Raw genomic sequence first — 22855 nt, forward strand, 5'->3', positions numbered from 1 at the left:
CATTTCTTCATCCTTGGCCGGCGATCTGACCATCTGCGCCCCAAAGCGATTCAGGTAGTCTCTGAGGGACTCTCCCTGGTACTGCCTTATATCAAACAGATCATAAGACACCCTGGGCGGTGCCTTATTCACGATGTACTGCTCAACAAAGATCTTCGAGAACTGTTGAAAATTGGTTATGTGGCCGTTAGGCAGGCTCACAAACCACTCCATCGCCGTTCCCTGGAGCGTACTCACGAACATCTTGCAGTAGACGGCGTCTGACCCTCCCGACAGCATCATCTGCGTATGGAACGTGGTCAGATGACCCTCTGGATCCTCCACGCCGATGAAGACAGCCTTAACCGGAACTACGCTCGTGGGAATAGGCGTGTCAGTAATCGCCTGAACAAAAGGCATTGGGAAAACACGAGGTGGCGTCGACGGCGCCACCTCTTCAGCAGAAGAACGTCCTTGCTGCTCCCGAAGAGCTTGACGCAGCTCCTCAGTCACCTTGCTGAGCTCCTCGTTCCTGGCGCGAGAGGCAACCAGGTCCTCATGTATCCTCGCCTGCTCTACGCGTGAGGCTTCCACAGTTGCCTGCAAGGAGCGCATCATCTCTGCCATCTGCGCCATGGTCATGGCGGCGTCGCCTTCAGCAGCGACAGGCGCCACGGGGCTTGAACGATTGCTTCTCATTTTTCTCATGAACTTCAGCAAATCACAGGAATGCAACGAACAACACTTCAACCACGATCGAATCAGCGATCAATCGGAGAAAACAGTGCGAAACCGTGCAAGAAAACTCAAGAACACCGTCAACCTTCAAAGAAAACCACACCTTCACCGGAAACTACCGCTTCCCTGCAAGCAACCAAACGAGCGAAAGAACTCGAACTTCCACCAAACAGATTACGCGCAAACAGCAGGAAACCTCACTCCATCGATCGAAAAGCCAAACGAACGGTACAAAACGCGAACTCACCGAACGAAACTCAAGCAAACAGCGAACGATGGTTGCACCAGCACACAACCACGTAGAAAACTTCGAAAACTTCCAAGAACTCACGCTGTGGATGGGAGCAAGTTTTACACGGTCCCACGGTGGGCGCCTGATGATCCTGCCTGTTGACCGGAACGCTGGAAACTGCCTCGTCAAAGGATCGACGTGCGCACCGCTTCTCACTTCCGTTCCTCTTCGAGATCCACCTCAAGAACCTGCAAAGAAACAGAGCGGCGCCGCTGCGGCCGATCGCACTCCAACGCTCAAGTCAGTGACGGTATCACCAAATACTAAGAGAACAAGAACCGTGCAAATCCTCTCTCACAGTCAGCTCTATCACTCGCAAGCGTAAAGAGTATGAACTGAACGTGCGTACCTCAGAAAGTTTGTTGAGAACTCTTATATACCTGGCTGTTTTCTCTCTCCTGGCAGTTACAAACCTGGACACGTGGCTCGCATCCAGTCGTACACGTGCCATCATCTGGAGCCTCCTTGACTTGGCGCTGCTTCCACTCTCATTTAGGCTAAGTTACTTATGCATGGTACTGCCCAGTGCATAGCTAACTTGGGAGTGCGATCTCTACTGGAACTGGCGAGTTAGGGCCTTCATACACCTTCCCTGTGGTCTCGCCGGCCGCCTTCATAATCTGCTTCTCTTTCATCTTTGGCGATGTGCTTGCTCTGGCGATCTCCAATGACTAGGTCGCCTGAATCTACATCTGGCGACTTCATCTTTAACCTGCTGATCGCCGATTCTGGTAAGCTGGAAATCGGAACACGCCAATTTAACAACTGGCGACTACACGAGCCCCCCGACTTCCTTTCCTCTTGCCAACCTGGCGCCTTGCCAACACGTCTATACTGTTGCAGGGTGCCACGTCATCACTCCCGACCACCAGGGCGGTACAAACAACATCCCTATTTTTACCCATATTTGCTAATATATTACGCATGCAATATCTAATTAACATATACAACATATACTACTTCTCAAAAAGATATCATTCTTTGTAGGGATTTAATATATACATAAAAGTATACAAATAAAACATTTGTTCATCTGACTGCTCAACGAGGAGCTCTATCACATACAACTTCATATGCTCCCGTGTAAATTAACACGATCATCACAGATTTAAAGAAAACACACACAAAACAAATTACAGGGTAAGCTAACTATTTTTTAGAATTCTAATATAAATTTGATTTTAAAAAACACACATAATTCATAAAATTCTCATAATTTTCACAAAGTCATCAAGTGTCTATCACATTTATCATCTACATTATTCCTGTCGAATTTCTACTGACTACTCACATACTCAGACACTCGACTCTACTTTCGGAAGACTCGTGTATTGAAATTAACATTTAGAGACCTGCACTTGTCATACTATTCATGCGCATAATCAATCTTAATATCTCATAATCTCATATGACAGGATAAATCCATTTAATCTGCTCTGATCAGTTTTTTTAAACCTCAGACATAGCCAAACAAACCTCCTTCAACTCTCACAAACTGAATAACTTCATCTATGTGATTCCATTATATCAATAAAGTCAATATCGTCTCATTTACATAACACTCACAAATCAATATATCTTAATAACAATCTATGTTTAACATGTGTTCAAAGTTGGACATGTATAATTTTTATACTCATAACTTGAGGGGCTCTCTACCCAGAGGGTTGAAATTTGATATAATTATCAATTCTGTTTTGTGTTTATTTTCCTTATATACATATTATTTGTCTTTTACATCACATACTCCTTTTCCACAATATTTTGTTCTTTTCCCTTTTTGTTCATGCTTATCAATCTCTTTATTCTTATTATGTTTTGTCCCTGCTTCTACATATGAAAAAAAAAATACTATCAATCCAATGTTAATTGGTGCTTCAATTTGCTAACAACTCTATATTTTTGTTGCAACAATAAAATGTAGAGAGAATAGAGAAAATGAATGAACAGAATGACTATTGAAAAATATAAGTATAATGATTAATGACGCTAAAGCACGAGTTTTGTAAATACGTTTTTGTTGAATTTGTGAGTCAGTAATGCATATTTGTTTTGACTTCTCAACATCCTTTTTCACTTTTCAAAAAACTATACCAAATTGATAATAATTGTTGGATCCACATTCCTCTGAACTTGAATGGTTTTGCAAACATGTATTTGATAATTAGTTTACTTTAGTCAAGATAGACGAAAATTTGGATCTTAAAATTGAAAAGTAAATAAACATAAAGATTGATCCTAAACTCATGAATGAATCAAAGGGATGATAAATAAATTCATTTTAAGGATATTTTTTGAAACTATTTTGATTGAGATATATGTATTGATGCAATACGTGTATGAATATGAATATATCTATCATATTTAATTAATTATGAGACCATAATGAATATCTAAGTAGTATTTTGTCTCTATCCATTTTTTAAAATTACTAAAAAATTATTTTTACTATTTTATTAATATTTTTTTTATTTCATTTCACTATTTTCTTTCCTTTTTATTTTATTTCATTTAAGACATTTTTTATTATATAATTTATTATTCTCTCAACTGTTCAATTCATTAGATTTAAAAAATTTATTGAAATTCCTAATGTATTTTCATTTTTATCGCACTTTCAGTATATTTTTCTTTACCTCCGTATTTTTTTTTCCAAATAATGTATTATATTTTAGAAAAAATAAACCTTAATTCTATCAAATTATATCAATTTTGAGTGTTTAACGGTATAAAATAACTTAAAAGAACTTATCATTTTTTCCCTTTAGTTTTTAATTCGTTTCATTTAGAAAAGTTTTCTTTCATTACACAGTTTTGTATTATCTCTTATAACATTCAACTCGTTTCATATATGTTTACTCAAAATTTTCAGACATTTTTCTTTAAATATTTTTAAAAAATTATATTTATAATTAAATTTCAATTATATATAATAATTATTTAATAGTATATTTTTCTGTGATTTTTTTTATAAAAAAATATATTAATATTTAAAACATTAGTATTCTACACAAATTTTATATTCAATAAAAATGAAAAAAAACTCAAATTTCATAAATGAGAATGAATTTTTAATTTTATGGAACTTATCCCAGGCGTAACTCCCTTAATCATCATGGAATCCGAATCCTAAAAAACTTGGGAGTAATTAAAGCATCTAAAATTAGAATATTTTTTCATAATCCCAAAACCCAATTCCAGTATAACAACTACAGGGCTGTGTTACGGCCCGAGGCTTTGAACCGCCTATACCTTTCGGTATTCGTGCACGTCACGCGCCATGCACTTCGTCGGTCATTCGAAATCCACTCCTGTTGCACCCTTCCTTCCTTGCCACCTTCTTCTTCCTTCTAATTTCCAAAGCTTCACATAGACCATTTTACCCTTGCGTGCTGCATCTCCACCTCCAACTTTCTTTTTCATTGCAACCTGAAAGGAGAAACAATACACACAAGTTTATCTTACTGATCTGCGTTCATCGTTTCTCTTCTTCATCCATGGCTTCTGCGACCTCTCAGCGAGCTCAGCTAGCTAGGCTGTGCAGCTCCAAGGACTGGTCTAAGGCCATTCGAATCCTCGATTCGATCGTTTCTCAGTCTGGTGCAATCCAAGATATCTGGTGCGTACGCATACTCTTCTTCGCACCTCTCCGATTCCGTTTTTTTTTTTTTTTTTTTATCGCAATTACGATTAATTCTCCGTCGTGTGATAATGTGATATTCAATCTTTCTCTGGTGCTTGCTTTCAGTAACAGAGCCTTCTGTTACAGCCAATTGGAGCTGCACAAGCACGTAATTAAGGATTGCGACCGAGCGCTTCAGCTTGACCCCGCGCGTCTTCAAGCCTACATTCTCAAAGGTCTCTTGCTTATAAATTCATTCAACAATTGTTTGTATCTTGAGAAGTGCGATTTAAATTCTTGTCAGAATAACAGAGTTGGTTGATGAATAGAAGGTTAAGAACCACGTAGGAACTTGGAATTTTATTTTCAAGGATTTATTAGTTATTCGTAGTGACAAATGCTTTGTCTTTTGAACTTAGCACCGGCTTATTATTTCAACTAGGTCGTGCGGTTTCTGCTTTGGGAAGGAAAGCAGATGCTCTGTTAGTATGAGAGCAAGGTTATGAACACGCGCAGCATCAGTCTGCAGATTTGAAGCTGTTGCTAGAACTCGAAGAGCTTTTGACAACAGCAAAGCAAGACAGCATTGCATTGTGTGAAACCAATGGATCGTCCACGCCACAATCCGAATCAGATGCTATGAGTAATGGGAGTTTGACTGAAATTGGTGAGAATCAAGATAGGTTGAGTGCTCAAGCTGAATTATGTGACAATACAAGTGATAAATCTGCGATCTTGCCGAAGTCTGCTGATGATTTTGATTCCAGAAATGAATTAAGTAGTGAAGATAGAGAGTCTAATAAATCTGACAGCCAAGTAAATGGAAGCCCTGACGTTATTGATAAATTGAGTTATAATTCTGAATCGTGTAATGACTCAAGTGACACGTCAGAATCATGTGATAAAGATAAAGTATTTACCAATAGGGGTGAGTCTAGTAGTGATTCGAGTGAAATTGCTGAAATTCTTAGAAAGCCAAGTAGTAAGTTTATTTTTCCCCATGAAAAAAATGGTGATGCAAGGAAAAATAAGAAGTTCTGTGTTGCTCGGATTTCAAAGACTAAGTCTTTAAGTGTAGATTTTGGGCTCTCACGAGGAATAGCGGAGGTTTGTTTGCACAACTGCTGTGTTGCTGTATTTATTTGTTTGATAGCATATTGATTTTGTGATGTTTTGCAGGTAAATGAAGGAAAATATGCTCATGCCATAGCCATTTTTGACCAGGTTAGTGCTTCAATTGGGATATTGGTGGCGTTTCCTTTTATGATATTTACTTTTTTAGAGATACTTGTGTTTCCTTTTGATGTGTGCTTGTTATCTTATCCTCTTTTTCTGTATCATCAATGACAAACTTTCTCTTGTCTTCATCGTGTACTCAGATACTGAAAGAGGAACCAGCATATCCTGAAGCACTGATTGGTAGAGGGACGGCATATGCATTCAAGAGAGAACTTGATGCTGCTATAGCTGATTTTTCAAAGGTATTTAAATTTGAGCAAACTTTCTGAAAGGTACATCGAGATGTGGGTATCTCCTCTATTTATAAGTAGTTTCACATGTATTTCTCAGGCTATACAATTTAATCCTTCAGCCGGTGAGGCATGGAAGAGGAGAGGTCAAGCTCGGGCAGCCTTGGGGGAGTTTGTTGAGGTGGGTTCGCTTACTCCATCTTAGTATTTGTAATTTTTTTTGAAGTTCAACCAAATCACATTACTGATTGGAATTTTTTTTAAATGGGTATTTTAGTTAATCAATGCTTCATGTTAGGTATGGTCCATTGACACTCACCCTTAATGAAATGGATCTCTTCTGGTATAGAAAATGATATTTGGTTTATACTTTTGTTTGCTTTGACTTATTTTAACTAAGGTGTGAAACTTGATTTGGTTTAGGCATTAACACTTGGGTCAAATATTTATTTGCTAAGCAAAACTAGTGCAGTTGTCAATAGTTTTGTAGATTCATGTTATGGCTCTGTTTAACTAGTGATCTTATTATATTTATCATTGAAAAGAAGGTGATTGAAATTTTCAGTGACTTAAGTAAGATCTCATTTAAATCATTTTTTATTATATATGATTTTATTGCACAAATAACAATTCATAATGTGACATTGACAACTGCTTCCGGACATCTCAGGCTATTGAAGATTTAACTAAGGCATTAGAGTTTGAAACCAACTCAGCAGATATTTTACATGAGAGAGGTATCTTTTCTGACAGTCTTTTTCATTTTGTTATTTGGCTAACTGATTGATGCTGGAATAGTTATTTGTGCTTCCTTCTATAATGATGGTTCATGCATGCATCTTGTGGTTGGTAGCACCTAGAAGTCTAGACAGAGACTTCATTAGTTTCATGTGAAACGAATAGTCTTTCTTAATAATTATGTCCTGTCTCCTGTATCTTGTTTTCAAGTTACAACCTCACTGTTAATTTCAAGTTGTTGTTTGATTATAAATTATTGCTGTGATAATCTTGATCTAATTATTTTCTTTCTATAGAGTAATGCTACTTATATATGTCTAACGTATGTTTTTCATAAAATTCAATGCAGGAATTGTAAATTTTAAATTTAAAGAGTTTGATGCTGCAGTTGAAGACCTTTTAGCCTGTGTGCAACTAGACAGGGATAATAAGTCTGCCTACACGTATTTGGTGGGTCCTGAGTCTTAACATTTTAGTCCTCATTTATTATGAGCTCTCTATGTTGGTTTTCTCATCTTTCACATGAAAATATATCTTTGTTATTTATCTGAGGAAGCACTGTCTTTTACAGGGTTTAGCATTATCTTCAATTGGTGAATATAAGAAAGCTGAGGATGCACATTGAAAATCACTTCAAATTGATAGAAATTTTCTTGAAGCATGGGCACACCTGACTCAGGTATCTATCAACCTTATTGTACTGATAGATTGTGGAACATTTAGTTATTAACTTAGCTGAAAGCTTTATTCTGAAAATCCTGAGTCACCTGTGTGCATATTATTTTATGGTTTGAAATGTAATCTATTGTATACTCGGATGCTCTCTGGTCTCTAATAATATGTTTCCTCATTGCTTTCATTCATAACATTTCTGTCCCATATACTAACTCATTCAACTTGAATTAAAGTTTCCATTTAATGTCAGCTTAGTAACTTAGTTTGCATTTGCGTTTTCCCTTTAGTAACTTATGGGTTTAACTCTACAAAGTAGGTTACATCTTTCATGCCTTTTTTTCAAGTTATAGGTTTATGGCCTTTCTGTTTGATGATTTGTTGCTAGTCCTGTTCTGAATGTGTGATTTTGGTAGTTAATCAGGATCTATCAGTGTGTTGCTAGCCCAGTTTTTGGCCTTTCATTTTATGTTATAGGAAAAACTTGTATTTTAAAAGATTTTGGCTGCTAAATTTATTCTGAACATGAGGTTTTTGGCAGTTCTATCAAGATATATCGAAGCCAACAAAAGCTCAAGAATGTCTAAGTCAGATTTTGCAGATTGATGCAAGGTAATTGTTGTTAATGAAATGGTATCATTGGCATTGCAGGTATTTTAGCTGGTAACTGGTTTATAAAGCTTGAAGTACTTTATGCCACTTTGCTCTTTATCAGCAGCTGATTGTTTGTGTTCTGATGTTAGGTTTTCTAGAGCTTATCATTTGCGTGGCCTTTTGTTCCATGCAATGGGAGAACATAGGTATGTAAACAACCTTAACTGCTGATTAGTTGGGGATTGAATATTTATTTGACACTGTATCTTGCAAGTTTTCAATAGTATTATGATTGGGTCCATGAATGCAAGTAACACAAACTTTGAGGTATAGTGGCAGACCTACAAGTAGTTATTGAAGAAAATTTGGTGGTAGAACTTGGAAATATGATGAAATCTGATACGAAGAACTAAACTGCTCTAAAATACATAAAATCTATATGTAAAAGACACTAAAAGATAACATTGATATTTTTATCCCTATCTGTAGGTAAGAAGAGTACATTTATATAACCTAAAAACATGCCATCAACTAAATTATGACCCCACAAGCGTCATCATCTCATTTTAAGAAATTAAAACTATAAAATAAATATTATTTTTAACATTCTAGAACCATCTTATTAAATCTTTGAACCATTTCCTTTTTCTTCTTCTGAGTCTCTCTAGGCCCATTTTATCATTGCCACTGGGTTGAATGAGAACCTTGTTCTCAAGGTTTTATGACAAAAAAAAAATTATGATAGAGTGGTGGGCATTAGTGGAAACGAATGGTTGGAAGTGTGATGGTGGGAAATCCATTATGGATTTCACATGGATTTGGTTGGGTAAATTGGTTGGGAGGTATATGTATTGGGCTTGCATGCAATAGGTGAGGTATTCAGGAAAAAGACTGTCCTTAGATGATGGTGAAGGGGAAAATTTGGTTGCAGTGATAGGAATGATAGGTGGAATAGGAATAGGCTTCATATTGAGTGGTGTAGGAAAAATAGAAGGCACATGGAATGATCTGTGCATGTGGAGTCCACTTGTTGCAAGCAATATTACTCCTAAGGAAGGTCAAAAGTTACGTGCCGAAGGTGGGTGAGAATACGAGAGATGTGTGGCACAATTAAGAGAGAACAAGTGGCATTTTTTATGGGTGAATTGATTTTGGAAAAGGGGTGGGTGGTTGTGTCATGGCTAGTTTTTGTTTTAAAGTTTGGGGCGAGACAGGTATGGTTATTAGGGGGGTCAGCTGGGCAAGCTAGGGTTGATGGATAATGAAGGTGGGGAACAACTATAGGTGGAATGGTCTGTGGGGAGGTTGTGTTTTGTTCAAAGGTGGTTTTAGTATTAAGTGTGTGGTTTGAGAAGTGAACGTTGTGGTAAGCCTGAATGGGTCAGGTCATCGTGGTAAGGTTGGAGGGCAAATGCATGGGAGGAGTTAGTGGGACAAGTCACCGTAAAATGTCAGTGGAGATTAAGTGGTGGTGGCTATTGTGACTCCAAGACCCACAATGGAGGAGTTGACAGGGAAGGGGAGGGTGTGATGAAAAACTTAGTTGTGTTGACCACAGTGGCGGTGGCCATTGTGGTGGTTAGTTGGCTTGATGGTTGTGGTGGCCATTATGGCTGTGGTGGACACAGCCATTGAAGTGGGGGAAGGATTCAAGTACTAGTGGTATTGTGAGGATAAAGGCATTTGGTGAAGGTGGTGGGGTTGGTGGTGCAGATTTGTACTGTATGGTGATGGTGATGGTGGTGGTGGTGGTGGTGGTGGTGGTGGAGGGTAATATAAATGTTGGTGGATGTGGTTGAAATCCCTGTGAGCTGGAGGCTGTTGTGGATGCTGTGGTGGATAGTATAAATGTGGGTATGGATAAGTCTGTGAATTTTTTGAGATATATGATGGTGGTAGTAATTGTGGTGGCCACTCTATAGGCAGTGACTGTGTGGGTGGTGTGAGATAGATGGCATCAAATTTCTGGCCAATAGCTTGGAGGCTTTCTGCCATGGTGGTGTCAGTTGTGGGTAAGCCAATGAAAACACCATTTGATAGGAGGAACTAAACTACTCTAAAATACATAAAAACTATAACTAAAAGACCCTAAAAGATAACACTGCTATTGTTTCTCCCCTCTCTACAGGTAAGAAGAGTACATTTATATAACCTAAAAACATGGCATCTTCTAAATTATGATCCTACAAGTGTCATCATCTCATTTTAAGAAATTAAAACTATAAACTAAATAATATTATAAATATTATTTCTAATATTCTAGGACCATCCTATAAATTCCCTGAAACATTTCCGTTTTCTTCTTCTGAGTCTCTGTAGGCCCATTTTATCAAAATCTTTCAGGGAGTGAATAAAGTTGAGAATACTGCTTCAGGAACTAGGATTAGTTGATATCTTCCATGTCAACTACTAGATTGGTTGAACTGGGATCTTTATAGTGAGATGCTTTTTGAATTTGTAAACTTTGGTTGGCAGTAAAGGTGTGCTTCAATGAAGATTTATGTTGTAAATGTGCCTGAAGTCTCAAAGAAAGTACTTGTACAGTATTTATTGTTCATTTGAATCCAAGAATTAAGTGGTCAATTCAATGGTTAATGACTTACATCTTTGTCTGCGATATAAGATTTTAGAGATATAAATTGTGTATGAGACAATGTGCGCCATGATCATATGGTTATGATTTATTGGTAGCTTTGAATTTATAGTAGCAACCACATTTCCATGGAAATTGCTTTCAAATATTTCGTAACAAAGGTCTGCTTTAACATGTTTTGGTCTTGAATTTTAGGTTCTGCTACTTTATCTTGTTTCTGACTTAAATTGGGTTTGACTGTGACAGGAAGGCTATCAATGATTTGTCAATAGGGTTGACCGTTGATGGTGCCAATGTTGAGTGTTTATATTTGCGAGCTTCATGCTACCATGCTGTTGGACAATACAAAGAGGCGGTAAGGTTTTACTTTTAACTTTTTGGGAGAAATACCGATTCACATTAGTCACTTGGCAACTTCATTTCTGATCTCAGGTCAAGGATTATGATGCTGCTCTGGATTTGGAGTTGGACTCAATGGATAAGTTTGTGCTTCAGTGCCTTGCCTTTTACCAGGTTTGTATATTGTAAAATTTTATATTTGTACAGCTTCTGTTTTTCCCCCTTAATTCTATTTTATTTATGAAAAGGAAAACTAAGACCTCTCTTTGTGAAAATGTCATCTGACAAAGCTGGGAGCTGTTAGAAATAAAAGATAAAATAAAATCTGATTAAAAAGAGAAAGTCAGAATAGTAGTGTTTCGCATAAAATGGACAATGCTTATAATAAACAATAATACGATTTTGCACTTTTCCACAAATATAATTTGTTTCTTTATTCTAAGCGGTTATTCTATTCTTGGTAAACATGATAAAAAATATTAGAGAGTAAAAGATTAGATAAAACCTGGGTTGACACATGTAGAATGATGTCCTTAAAGAGAAAATGTCCCACTAGACTGGTAGAAAGAAATTTGAGTACAATGAAGGATCTCCTAACCTTATGAACACCAATGTTCTTTGAAAGAGTATAAAATATCCAAATAATTTAGAAGAAAAAACTGGCAATGATTTGTACGTGAATGAAATGTTGTATGTACCTTTTCTGCTCAATGGAATGCTCTTTATATAATAGGCCTAGGCAATGCACCAGTAAAACTGAAGGTGCGGAACTAAAAAAATGGAAATATATTGTTCCGATACCAAAGCTTCTAATGTTAAAAAAATTAACAAAATGTCCACCAACTTTTTTTTAAACGTTATAAACATTTGTAACAATCTAACGTGTTACATATTTAAAAACTGTTTTAAAATAATATAAAAAATGAATACTTTAATTTTTTAAATTACAATAAAATATTTTATCAACACTAATGAGTAGTAAATTTTCAAAGGAGGCACTAGGTTAGAGTGAGAGATTCTTGCCTTTCAACATACAAACCGAGAGCTTACTAGTGTCAACTTGCAAAGTTCTTTTAACATTATTTTATATGCTGTCCTCTTCTGCTTTAGTTCTTCTAGTTACTTAGATTTCATGTGAACCTTTATTGAGAAACACTTGCCAGACTTGCTTTCTCTTGATTATTGTGATAATTTATTGACCAATTTTGTACATTCATTTTGGGCATTATGCGAATGAACTTATGTATTGGTTAATGAATGTTAACATCTTCCATTAATTTTTATTTAATGTTACTTGTATAATGAGCATCGAACTCTTTTTCCCCTCTTGCAGAAAGAGATTGCTCTTTATACCGCCTCAAAATTTAACCGTGAGTTTTGCTGGTTTGACATTGATGGGGATATTGATCCACTTTTTAAGGTAAAGTTATGGAATTTATTCTACCTTTCTATGATACTTCTCATCTCTTTATTTGGCCGAACTAAACTTTTTATGGGATAGGATTATTAGTTTGAACTAAACAATTACAAGACATGTTACTATCGTCATGCTTGCGGAATGTCAGAAAACTTGTACATCGTACTTGTTTGCATATAACTTAAGTTTCTATGTGGGTTTCAGAAGCGTATAAACTTTTACTTCTATGTTGGAGATGTGTTTTGTATTGCTTAGATTCTAATTTCTATGATATTATGTCTATTCAGGAGTACTGGTGCAAGAGGTTACATCCCAAGAATGTATGTGAAAAGGTTTACAGGCAACCTCCTTTGCGTGAGTCTTTAAGAAAGGGAAAGCTTAGAAAGCAAGAAGTAGTTCTTACAAAGCAGAAGAATGCTCTTATACAGGCTGCAGACTTCATTGGCAAGAAAATCCAATATGATTGTCCTGGTTTCCTACCCAACAGGCGTCAGGTAGAGTTATTTGTTCACATGTTAACATCTCCGTATCAGTTGCTTATTAATTTTACACATTTTGTTTTCCTTTCTTTTACTTGGTATCCTTTTTCTACTGTGGGTGGTACTTATACTTTTGCAGCTTTTTTTTTTGTGAACAAATGAATTTGTACTTTTTGTCTGTCTTAATAGATATAGGATGGACCTTTGGTTTTAGTAGATAACTTGTCCTTGATTTGGTAGTTGCTGCAGAGAGGTGCATGTGACAAATCCAGCATTCATTGAGTATATCATGCCGTGGAATTGTCTGTTATTATAGATACTATTCTTTTATCTTTTCCTTAATTTAGGACTAATATTTTATTTGGGATTTGAGTCGTGAACAGATTTGAATATAAATTCATAGGGGCTGGGGGGAAATTCTTTCAGGCAATTACAAATATTCTGAAGAGTCAAGTGATATCAAATTATAGAAGAAAATAATCAAAATATGTAAAATGCATTTTCTATGTTAATTTTTCATCTGCGTAATTTCTGCAGCTTCTTGTGGCCTTTTTCTTTGATGTAGATTTCTGTTTTATTGTACCCAAATAAAGACATTCTGAGAAAACTGAGGATTGAACAGAAGTAATAATATATCATGGGTTAAAATTAGAGTAAATTACATCAAGATCACCTGATCTTTTCTCAAATTATACTTACACCCCCTACTTTTCTCATCATTACAATGACTTCCCTTAAGTGGGTGCATTTGTAATGTGAAAAAGGAAGACTTAAGGGGTACATGATAAAGATCAAATATGTATTAGAACTTATAATATCAAAAAGCAATCAAATTCAAGTAACAAGTATGAATCTCATCTTCACTTTAGTACAATTAAATGTCGCTAAAAGTTTGAATCAATGATTCTATGAACTATAGAATTTCAAGACAAGCACAAGAATATAACAATTGAACTAAAACAATTAACAAAAGACAATGACTGAGTTAGAATAAGAAACAAATGGCGGCAATTAAGAGGAACTAGAAGAAGAAATGAAAATGACAAGTAGTAAAAGGAAAAGGTGGAGAAGACTTAAGGAGATGGAAGAGAGCTCTCCATCTCCATAATAAGTTTCATGTAGAATCACCACTTGACTCCTAGGAGCTCAAGATAAGACTCAAAGCTCAAGATCACTCTTACAAGTATCTCACAATTACGAGGGAGTGATTATATATATCCATCAATGGCAAAAAAATTCAATGAATAAAGGAGGGAAAATCCAATTTGAATTTTGAATCTAGATCTAGATCAAAGGGTAGGATTCCATATTTTGTGTGCTTGTTTCACTTTCCATGCTAGTGTCACACTTTCCATGCTTAGCTTACTACTTTCTTGCCATATATTCTTTTTGGTCGAGAATTTCATGGCTCATATTGGGTTTGATTGTTGCCATGTGTTCCTTGCTAGGTTGCCTTCAAAATGCCGCACCCCTTAGTACATTTTCAGCTAGATAGGCCCAATTACAACCTAAGATAAAAAAAAATGCTATTTGCAGCTATTTAACAATGAAAGAAAATACAATGCAAGTAAGTTCTTTTCTAGATTTACAAACATTTTTATTTATTAAAGCTAATAAAGATCATTCTCATCTCCACATTCATTAGTACACGTGTAATGTAACCAGGAAGACAATGTAATGTTTTTAAAATAAAGGAGAGGTTTGTGAGAATTTTAAAAAAATAACTGAGGTGTCATTGCATTATAAGAAAACCTTGGGGGTGTTAATATAATATATAATTTACTCTTAGAATTAGGATTTAGACTGCATGTTGGAGAGCACGACAGTTTGATGAAAATTATTAATTTTCATAATATTCAAGCATTTGGATAACAAATCATGACAACTGGTCTCTTGATTTTCTTTCCAGTGGTTATTACCACTTGCATTTTACTATCTGTAATCTGTCATTGAAATTGATATGGTTAAAGGATGCTATTTTCTGGTTGAAAGACAAGAACTGTCCTCAAGACAGTTTTTTTTTTTCGCCCAGAAATTGTGAAAAGCGTAAAAGTAATTCATACTTTTTCATAAAGTAAACATCATATGATTGTCCTATAACTATTCTTATGTTGGTTATTTATCAGTGCCAAATAGTCCCAGAACTATGGATTATATTATATCTTGGTTGAGAATATTTTTAGATTTTTATTACCGAAAGATCACCTACATTAGGAGTAGTAAACAATAATTTTATAGAAAGAAAAATTGGTAGGCACCATACTTGTGAGTGTTGCTTCTGTGTTTTCACACTGAACAAATATTCTCCATTCACCCTTCTTTGGTTTTTTAATATGTATTATATTTTCTGAAGAAACGTCTGCCTGGTTTGTAGTCATTTACTACTTGGGTTAAGTATTATCAAATGCCTTGGGTTTAAAAATGAATAATGTGTTTGGTCTCTTTATTAAGCTTGTTTTTTCTTGTTATAAAGAAATATATATGTTCAGTACTGCAAAAATTACATTGTCTCAAATTTCAATCTGATACCAGCATCATATTCATTATCTTTTTTTCAGTACTTCATTCTAAGTATCTGTAACTTATTATATTTTCCCTTTATTACTTTTCATGTCTGAACTTAAAAGCAACTTGCAGCCGATCATGGTTGTCATTATTCTCATATTGTTATAAAGTAATATATATGTTCAGTACTGCAAAAGATTACATTTTCGTTAAATTTCAATCTGAGACGATCATACTCATTATCATTTTTTCAGTACTTGATTCTATGTATCTGTGACTTATTATATTATCCCTTTATTACTTTTCATGTCTTAACTTAAAGCAACTTGCAGCCAACCATGGTTGTCATTATTCTCATATTGTTAATTTTTCTATGTTATGTCTTTATCTCTAATTCTGTTAATATTTCCTTATTTATCAGCATCGTATGGCAGGATTTGCTGCTATTGAAATTGCACAAAAGGTCTCTAAGGCTTGGCGTGCCCTTCAAACGGAATGGAAATATTCTAATAAAAACAACTCAAGCTCAAAGAATGGCAAAAGGGCAAGGAGAAGGGAAAGAATTAATATGCCCAGTCAGAATAGGGGAGGTGCAGGTTGTAGCACAAGTAGTACTTCCGAAACATCTCCTTCGCATGGCATTGTAGATGATAGATCATCCAGCCGTTCAATATCATGGAAAGATATTTATTCAATAGCAGTTAGATGGAGACAGATTTCTGAGCCTTGTGACCCTGTTGTGTGGGTGAACAAGCTAAGGTATTTCATCTTTGGGCTATAAGTATTCTTGAAGACCATATTAGTGCTTCCCATGTTTTGGATTTTATTGGTTTCTTTGCACTGCAGTGAAGAGTTTAATTCTGGATTTGGTTCTCACACACCCATGATCCTGGGACAAGCCAAAGTTGTCCGTTACTTTCCTAACTATGAAAGGTAAAAAGACCCTGTTTAAGTTCTGTATTGGTAGACTGGATTTGGGCTCATTCTTTTTAAACATCACAGGACTTTAGATATCGCAAAGACTATCATAAAAGAGAAATCATATGTCTACAGCAAGACAGATCATATCATTCGTCTTTCCGAGGATGGGAAACTGGATGAGGTGATTTGTTTATTGTTGATTTAGATCTGGTGCTTGTTTCTTGTGACTTGATTTACTATGCAAAAGGCCTCAGCTGTGACTTGTAACCCAATTGGTTGCTTTGGAAAACTTTTACTTTTCTTTGCTCACGTTAGTACTGGCTGTAATGTGCTTCTTGTGCTATTTGTTTTGCCTGGTCATACATTAAAGTTCACACTTGTAGGTTGTATGTTACTTTTTTTGTGTATTTTTGTTGTATATTAAAAAACATGGAGTGCGGAAGAATAATTTATTGATCCATCAACAGCATAATTTATACAGGTGAGAGAATAAAGGAAAATAACTCCTACTTAGTGCCTAAAAATCCTCTATAAATAGAGCATATCAGACAGTTCCCAAGAGATAACATAAAAACAGTCATGAGTCCAAAAAACTAGCAACAACTTAAAAAAAAAATCAGTTTCATGAGTCATCTTGTCAACGTTCCTCCTTACTCTGGAACTGCATACATTAAGCCTCTACCTCAAGAATTCATATCTAGCTTTAGGAAGTGACCTTGTTAGGATATGAGCACTTTATTCTTTATGTTTTGCAGTAGATTAATTTCATTTCTCCTTCTCTCTGTGCCTCCCCCTTAGAAAGTAGAGCTTTTATCTTGAAGTGTATTGTTTTGCCATGGAAAACTGGATTACTAGCAGTTGAACTTGCAGCTTGATTATCCACAAATATATGTGTGCTGTCCTGTTGTTTCATATGCAAATCTGTCTTGAGCTTTTTGATCTGAAGAGCATGATAACAGCAGCAGTTGCAGCCACATATTCTGCTTCTGTTGTGGATTGAGCTATGATTTCTTGCTTCTTTGAATGCCATGAAAAAATCCAGAACCAAAGCTAAAATGATAACCAAAAGTACTTTTCATATTATCAGCACACCAGCTCAATCACTATCTGAGTTGCCAAGAAGACTGGAATATTCTTGAGAAAAGACTAGATATATATCGGAGGTCTAATAGTGACCTGATAGCGGATGAGACAATAGGTTCAAGAAAAATCTCGCTAGGATATGTTCTGATATCTTCTTAAAAGTGGACTTTAAACTTAACTCAACTTCACAAAATCAGTTTGTAAGGATAGGTTTGCTCTCACTAGTACACTATAATTTGGTCATATCTCTAGTCAATGATCCAACAGTATAAAGTTTATTGTATGCAAGATGTTAGGCCTTGTTGCACTTGAATACATTAGGCAGTCTATAAGGCTCTTGTATAGCTTGTCATCCACTTTTTTGTCTTCCTTACAAAAAGCCCCTTTTGATTCATTGGAGTTGCAGCTGGTTTGGTCCCTTCCATGTTAAACTTCTTGAAAACTTCATTTGCATATTTTTCTTGACAAAAAATTATTTCATTCTGTTTTTTATAGACCTTCATACCAAGATAGAATGTCATCCTTAAGGCCTCTCATTTTAGAAACACCTTTCAATTTTTCCTTGAACTTATCAATCTGCTCATTGCTACTCTTACTAAGAGATCTTCAATATATAGAGATACTTGTATTTCACCATCAATTTGACATATGCAGTAGATTCGCTCAAACATTTTTAAAGCCTAAGTTCACCAAGTGGGAATCAATTCTGCTATACCATGACAACGATACATACAAAGCTTTCCTTAGTTGATACACTTTCTCCTCCTGCCCTTGAATAACAAACCCTTCAGGTTGCTAAACAAAAATTTCTTCCTCCAAGTATCATTCAAAAGTTGATTTCACATTCATTTGATGTATAATCCAGCCCTTTTGTGCAGCAATAGAAAACTAAATTCTTATTGCCTCTAGCCTGGAAACCGGGGCAAAAGTCTCAAAAATCAACCCTAGAACCGAAGTATATCTATTGACAACAAGCCTTGCCATTTTTTTGTTTGTAGAACCATCTGGATTGAGTTCAGTTCTATAAACACATTTGACACCAATGGCTTTCTTGTGGTGAGGTCAGTCCACCAGCTCCCATGTTTGATTTCTTGTAATCATTTTGAGCTCCTTCTTCATTGCATTTATCCATTTTTGGTCAGCTGCGCCTTTTTCATATTCTTCAGCCCCATGACATCAACATTGCACCTTTGGTAGGTGTCTGAAAGTGATCTAGTTCCTCTTATGGGTTCTTCATCAACATCTTTATTCTCCTCCTGAAATTCAGGCTTCATGTCATCTTCCTAGTTCCAACTCTCTGATTCCAAAAATTTCACATCCCTGCTAACAATTACTTTGAAGTTGAGTTAAAGTGTACACAAATTTCAGGTTCTGATTTTTTGTCCAAGTTGTTCCTCTTTATTGGAGGTATGCAAGAGAAACATAGGCAACCAAATGTCTTCAGATTTGAGCTTTGGTTTGTAGTTGTCCCATGCTTCAAATGGAGTCTTCTTTTGCAAAGCTTTTTGTTGGCACTCTGTTTAGCTAAAACACTGCTGTGTTTGCAGCCTCTGTTCAAAATTTCTTTGGCAGTCCTTATCATGGAGTAAATATACCTTGCCATTTCCTTAATTATTCGGGCTTTTCTTTCCATGTAAAAGGATGATTTGCCTTAGCAATTAGGGATATTCTCCATTATCAGGTTCTTCTTTCTTGTCCAATTTGTCCCTCTTTATTGGAGGTATGCAAGAGAAACATAGGCAACCAAATTTCTCCAGATTTGTTAGCTTTGGTTTGTAGTTGTGCATGCTTCAAATGGAGTCTTCTTTTGCAAAGCTTTTGTTGTCACTCTGTGTTTAGCTAAAACACTGCTGTGTTTGCAGCCTCCTTTCCAAAATTTATTTGGCAGTCCTTATCATGGAGTAAATATAGCTTGCCATTTCCATAATTACTCGAACATTTCTTTCCATATAAAAGATATGGTTTGCCTTAGCGATTAGGATATTCTCCATTATTAGGTTTCCCTATATTTTAATTTGAATGATTATAAATAAAGGTTTTACATGTGTGATCAAACACACAATTCACAACTACGTAAAAACTCTGTACTCCACAACACCATATTTTTGTGGAGTGCACAGTGGTATCAATTGATGTTCAATGCCTGCATCTACATAAGCTGTCAAAATTTTCAGAAAAATAACATAAGCTGTCAAAATTTTGAGAAAAATAACGGGCTCCATTATTGGACTTTATCACCTGCATTCGCTTTTCAACCTTTTGAGAAGAGAGAAACTGAGAATGCATATGATGTATTCTGTGTGTTTAGACCACAATAAATCTCCTCAATTTATAGTAGAGAGAACATTTTTACATAATATTTAATTACTCCATAACATAACTATGGAATCAATCTAATTGATCCTAATATCATCAATTACGTATCTATAGATTCAACACTCCTGCTCAAGCTTGAGCATATAAGTCATCTACACCAAGCTTGTTACATATGTAGTTAATCCGAGGACCCATTAATGACTGAAATAGACTTTCACAGCCTTAGGAACCAATATCCTTAAAGCTTAAAATGTTATTTTAAGACATAAATCTGTATCAATTATTAAATATGTAATCTTAAATATTTTTGTTAGTTGATTTAATTTGATTTCCTTAATTAACTGATAGAATAGGACTTCCTTTCTAAATTGTTAAAGCTTAAGGATTTCTAAATATTTATTAATCTTTGAAGATAAATGCTTCATAACTCTTACATGTTCATTTTTTTAAACGAAGTTTGAATAATAATAATAATAATAATAATAATAATAACAATAATAATAATAATATTTCATTAGTTTGCCCTTTTATGAAAATGAACACTTGAATATTTGATTTGCAGGTCACGCGTGCCAATTCTGTCTCTGATCTTTATAATGCTATTGGTGAGGATTTCTGGTCATCTACGTGGTGCAACAGTACTGCATTTGAAGGGTAAGTGTGCAAGATGCAGATGGTGCCTGGGAACATATAATTTTTTTGAATACTTATTTCTGGATGTTAATGCTTCAGGAAACAACTTGAGGGAACAAGGATAACACTTGTAAAAACGTGAGCTTGATACAGTTAAAATTTAAGTTATTTTCTTCCACATTTTCCTTTTTTTGTTTCTTAACTGTTCATACCTGTATATTTTATTGCGGGAATGGTGAACATTTTCAGGGAGGAGCATGGTTTTGACTTTGCAATTAGAACACCTTGTACACCTGCTAGATGGGAGGATTATGATGCAGAAATGGCAATGGCATGGGATGTACGTTATAGTTATAACTATACCAAACTACTTCGATTATATATTTTTAGCCAATATATATATGACCCTATGGGCCTCTTTATGTGGCTTGCTTCTAATACGGGCATGCAAAAAATCCAGATATTCAAATCCAAATTACTTTATGTTCATCTTAACATATCCATTTCAAATCCAAAATACATATTTTTGGATTAGAAATTTGTTGGATATTTTTTTTGGATTTAAAAAAATCCAAAATCAATGTTTGTCCAAAAAAATTGTTTGGTCAAAACAATTTTTTGTTGGTTTCGATTGAGACACTTTTTACTCAATTTGCAAAGTGTCTCTTTGGTTCGGACCATGGTTGGGTTGTTGTTGGGTCAGTCCCTGTGTTGCCTACCTACCAAACAGTATCCGTGTTGCTGGCAGTTCATATTGCCACCTGATAAAAAAAAATATCAGAAAAATATTTATAAGTAAAAATAATTTAGCTGTAAGAAAAATACTTGAAAAAAAGGAAAAACTTCTATTAGAATCAAGGAATACGAGTATCATCATGTTAAACCATAGTGTTATTAGTCACTCTATATACTCCATCTCTCAAAATTAATAATTTAATCTTGAAAGATATCTTAATTATTTAGTAAATATATATAACAACTAAATTAGTTCAAATAAAACTGAATTTATTAGATATTATAGCCTTGGTTTGAATGCCATTTGTATCCAAATTAAATGGATGTGGATTTAAACTAATTTAAATCCAAATTCAAATAATTTAAAAAATAACCAACTTAATATAATTAAATGGATCTGAATTTCAAATCTAATCTATTTTATTGGATTTTTAAAAATTCAATTCATCCCACCCCTAGCTCCTGTAAAGGATGTGTGTTTTAGTCTTTACCAATGATCCATGTCCCATCATTACAACGTGGTTGACCTATGTAGTTACTTTTCAAGTTGCTTGATGAATTTCAACAATTTACCTTGTATCCATCTTGATATCTTTCAGGCTCTCCGCAATGCTTACTGTGGTGAAAATTATGGGTCTACTGACTTTGATGCGCTCGCAAATGTGAGAGATGCAATATTAAGGATGACATATTACTGGTAGGGCCTTATAATACATAAATTCTCTAGCCTCTTGGAGCGTTTGAAGCCATTATGTAAATCTTTTTCTTCTATCTTTGGTCTAAGTCATTCCGTAAATTTATCTCCCTTTTTCAGGTATAATTTTATGCCACTGTCCAGAGGATCTGCTGTTGTCGGATTTGCAGTCATGCTGGGTTTGTTCCTTGCTGCTAATATGGAGTTCACAGGAAGTATCCCACAAGGTTTGCAGGTTGATTGGGAAGCCATTTTGAACTTGGATCCAAATTCCTTTGTGGATTCTGTCAAAAGTTGGTTATACCCATCTCTGAAGGTAACAACCTCATGGAAAGACTATCATGATGTAGCATCAACCTTTGCAACAACAGGGTCGGTTGTTGCTGCCTTGAGCACTTCTGATGATTGAACTCCTTTGAAATAATGTCCAGGTGAGTGAATGGCTCTGTTTTCCAATTTCTGCTTTTCTTAATTTCTGCTCGTCCTATAATGTTTATAAATAGTTACCCAATATGCAGTATTGGTTTATTCAGTATCTCTGTAAAAGCAAATTCAATACTGTATTACCTGTTTTTCGTAGGTCTCTGTATTTTGCCTTAGTACTGCATTGCTGCTGGTCTTTGACACGCTTCGGAAATGCAGCAGAACTATTAATTGAAAGCTTTCACATTTACCAACTGATCTTCCTGTTCAGGCTCAATCTTTGTACCCGCTTTTTAAATTGTAATATTATATGTTAACCTTTATACAATCTTGTAAATTAGGGCATTGGATGATTGAATTACCATTTATCTTCTCTCCTATTCTATTACCGCTATGTGGCTGCCCCGCTCCCTACAAAAAACAGATTCGAGACTAATAAGTATGTTTGTATGTTATTAAATTGGTTTAGTGAGAATGGGGTAGTATTAAATTGTTCAAAGTGAGAATAAAGTATTACATTCTTAGCATTTTTTAGTCATAACTCCATTTCCTGATTTATTGTTAATGGTACGTCATGGTTCGGTGTGCATTTTATGTAGGATTTATAACGCAA

General features: G+C 35.3%; 1 pseudogene; it reads left to right on the forward strand.

The window, feature by feature from the left end:
• The first annotated feature begins 4194 nt into the window (after positions 1–4194).
• On the forward strand, positions 4195–22769 carry LOC137810067 (suppressor of RPS4-RLD 1-like; annotated as a pseudogene).
• The last annotated feature ends 86 nt before the right edge of the window (positions 22770–22855 follow it).

The sequence above is a fragment of the Phaseolus vulgaris genome, chromosome 2 (genome assembly GCF_000499845.2).
Source record: "Phaseolus vulgaris cultivar G19833 chromosome 2, P. vulgaris v2.0, whole genome shotgun sequence".
In the NCBI taxonomy this organism is placed as follows: Eukaryota; Viridiplantae; Streptophyta; class Magnoliopsida; order Fabales; family Fabaceae; genus Phaseolus; species Phaseolus vulgaris.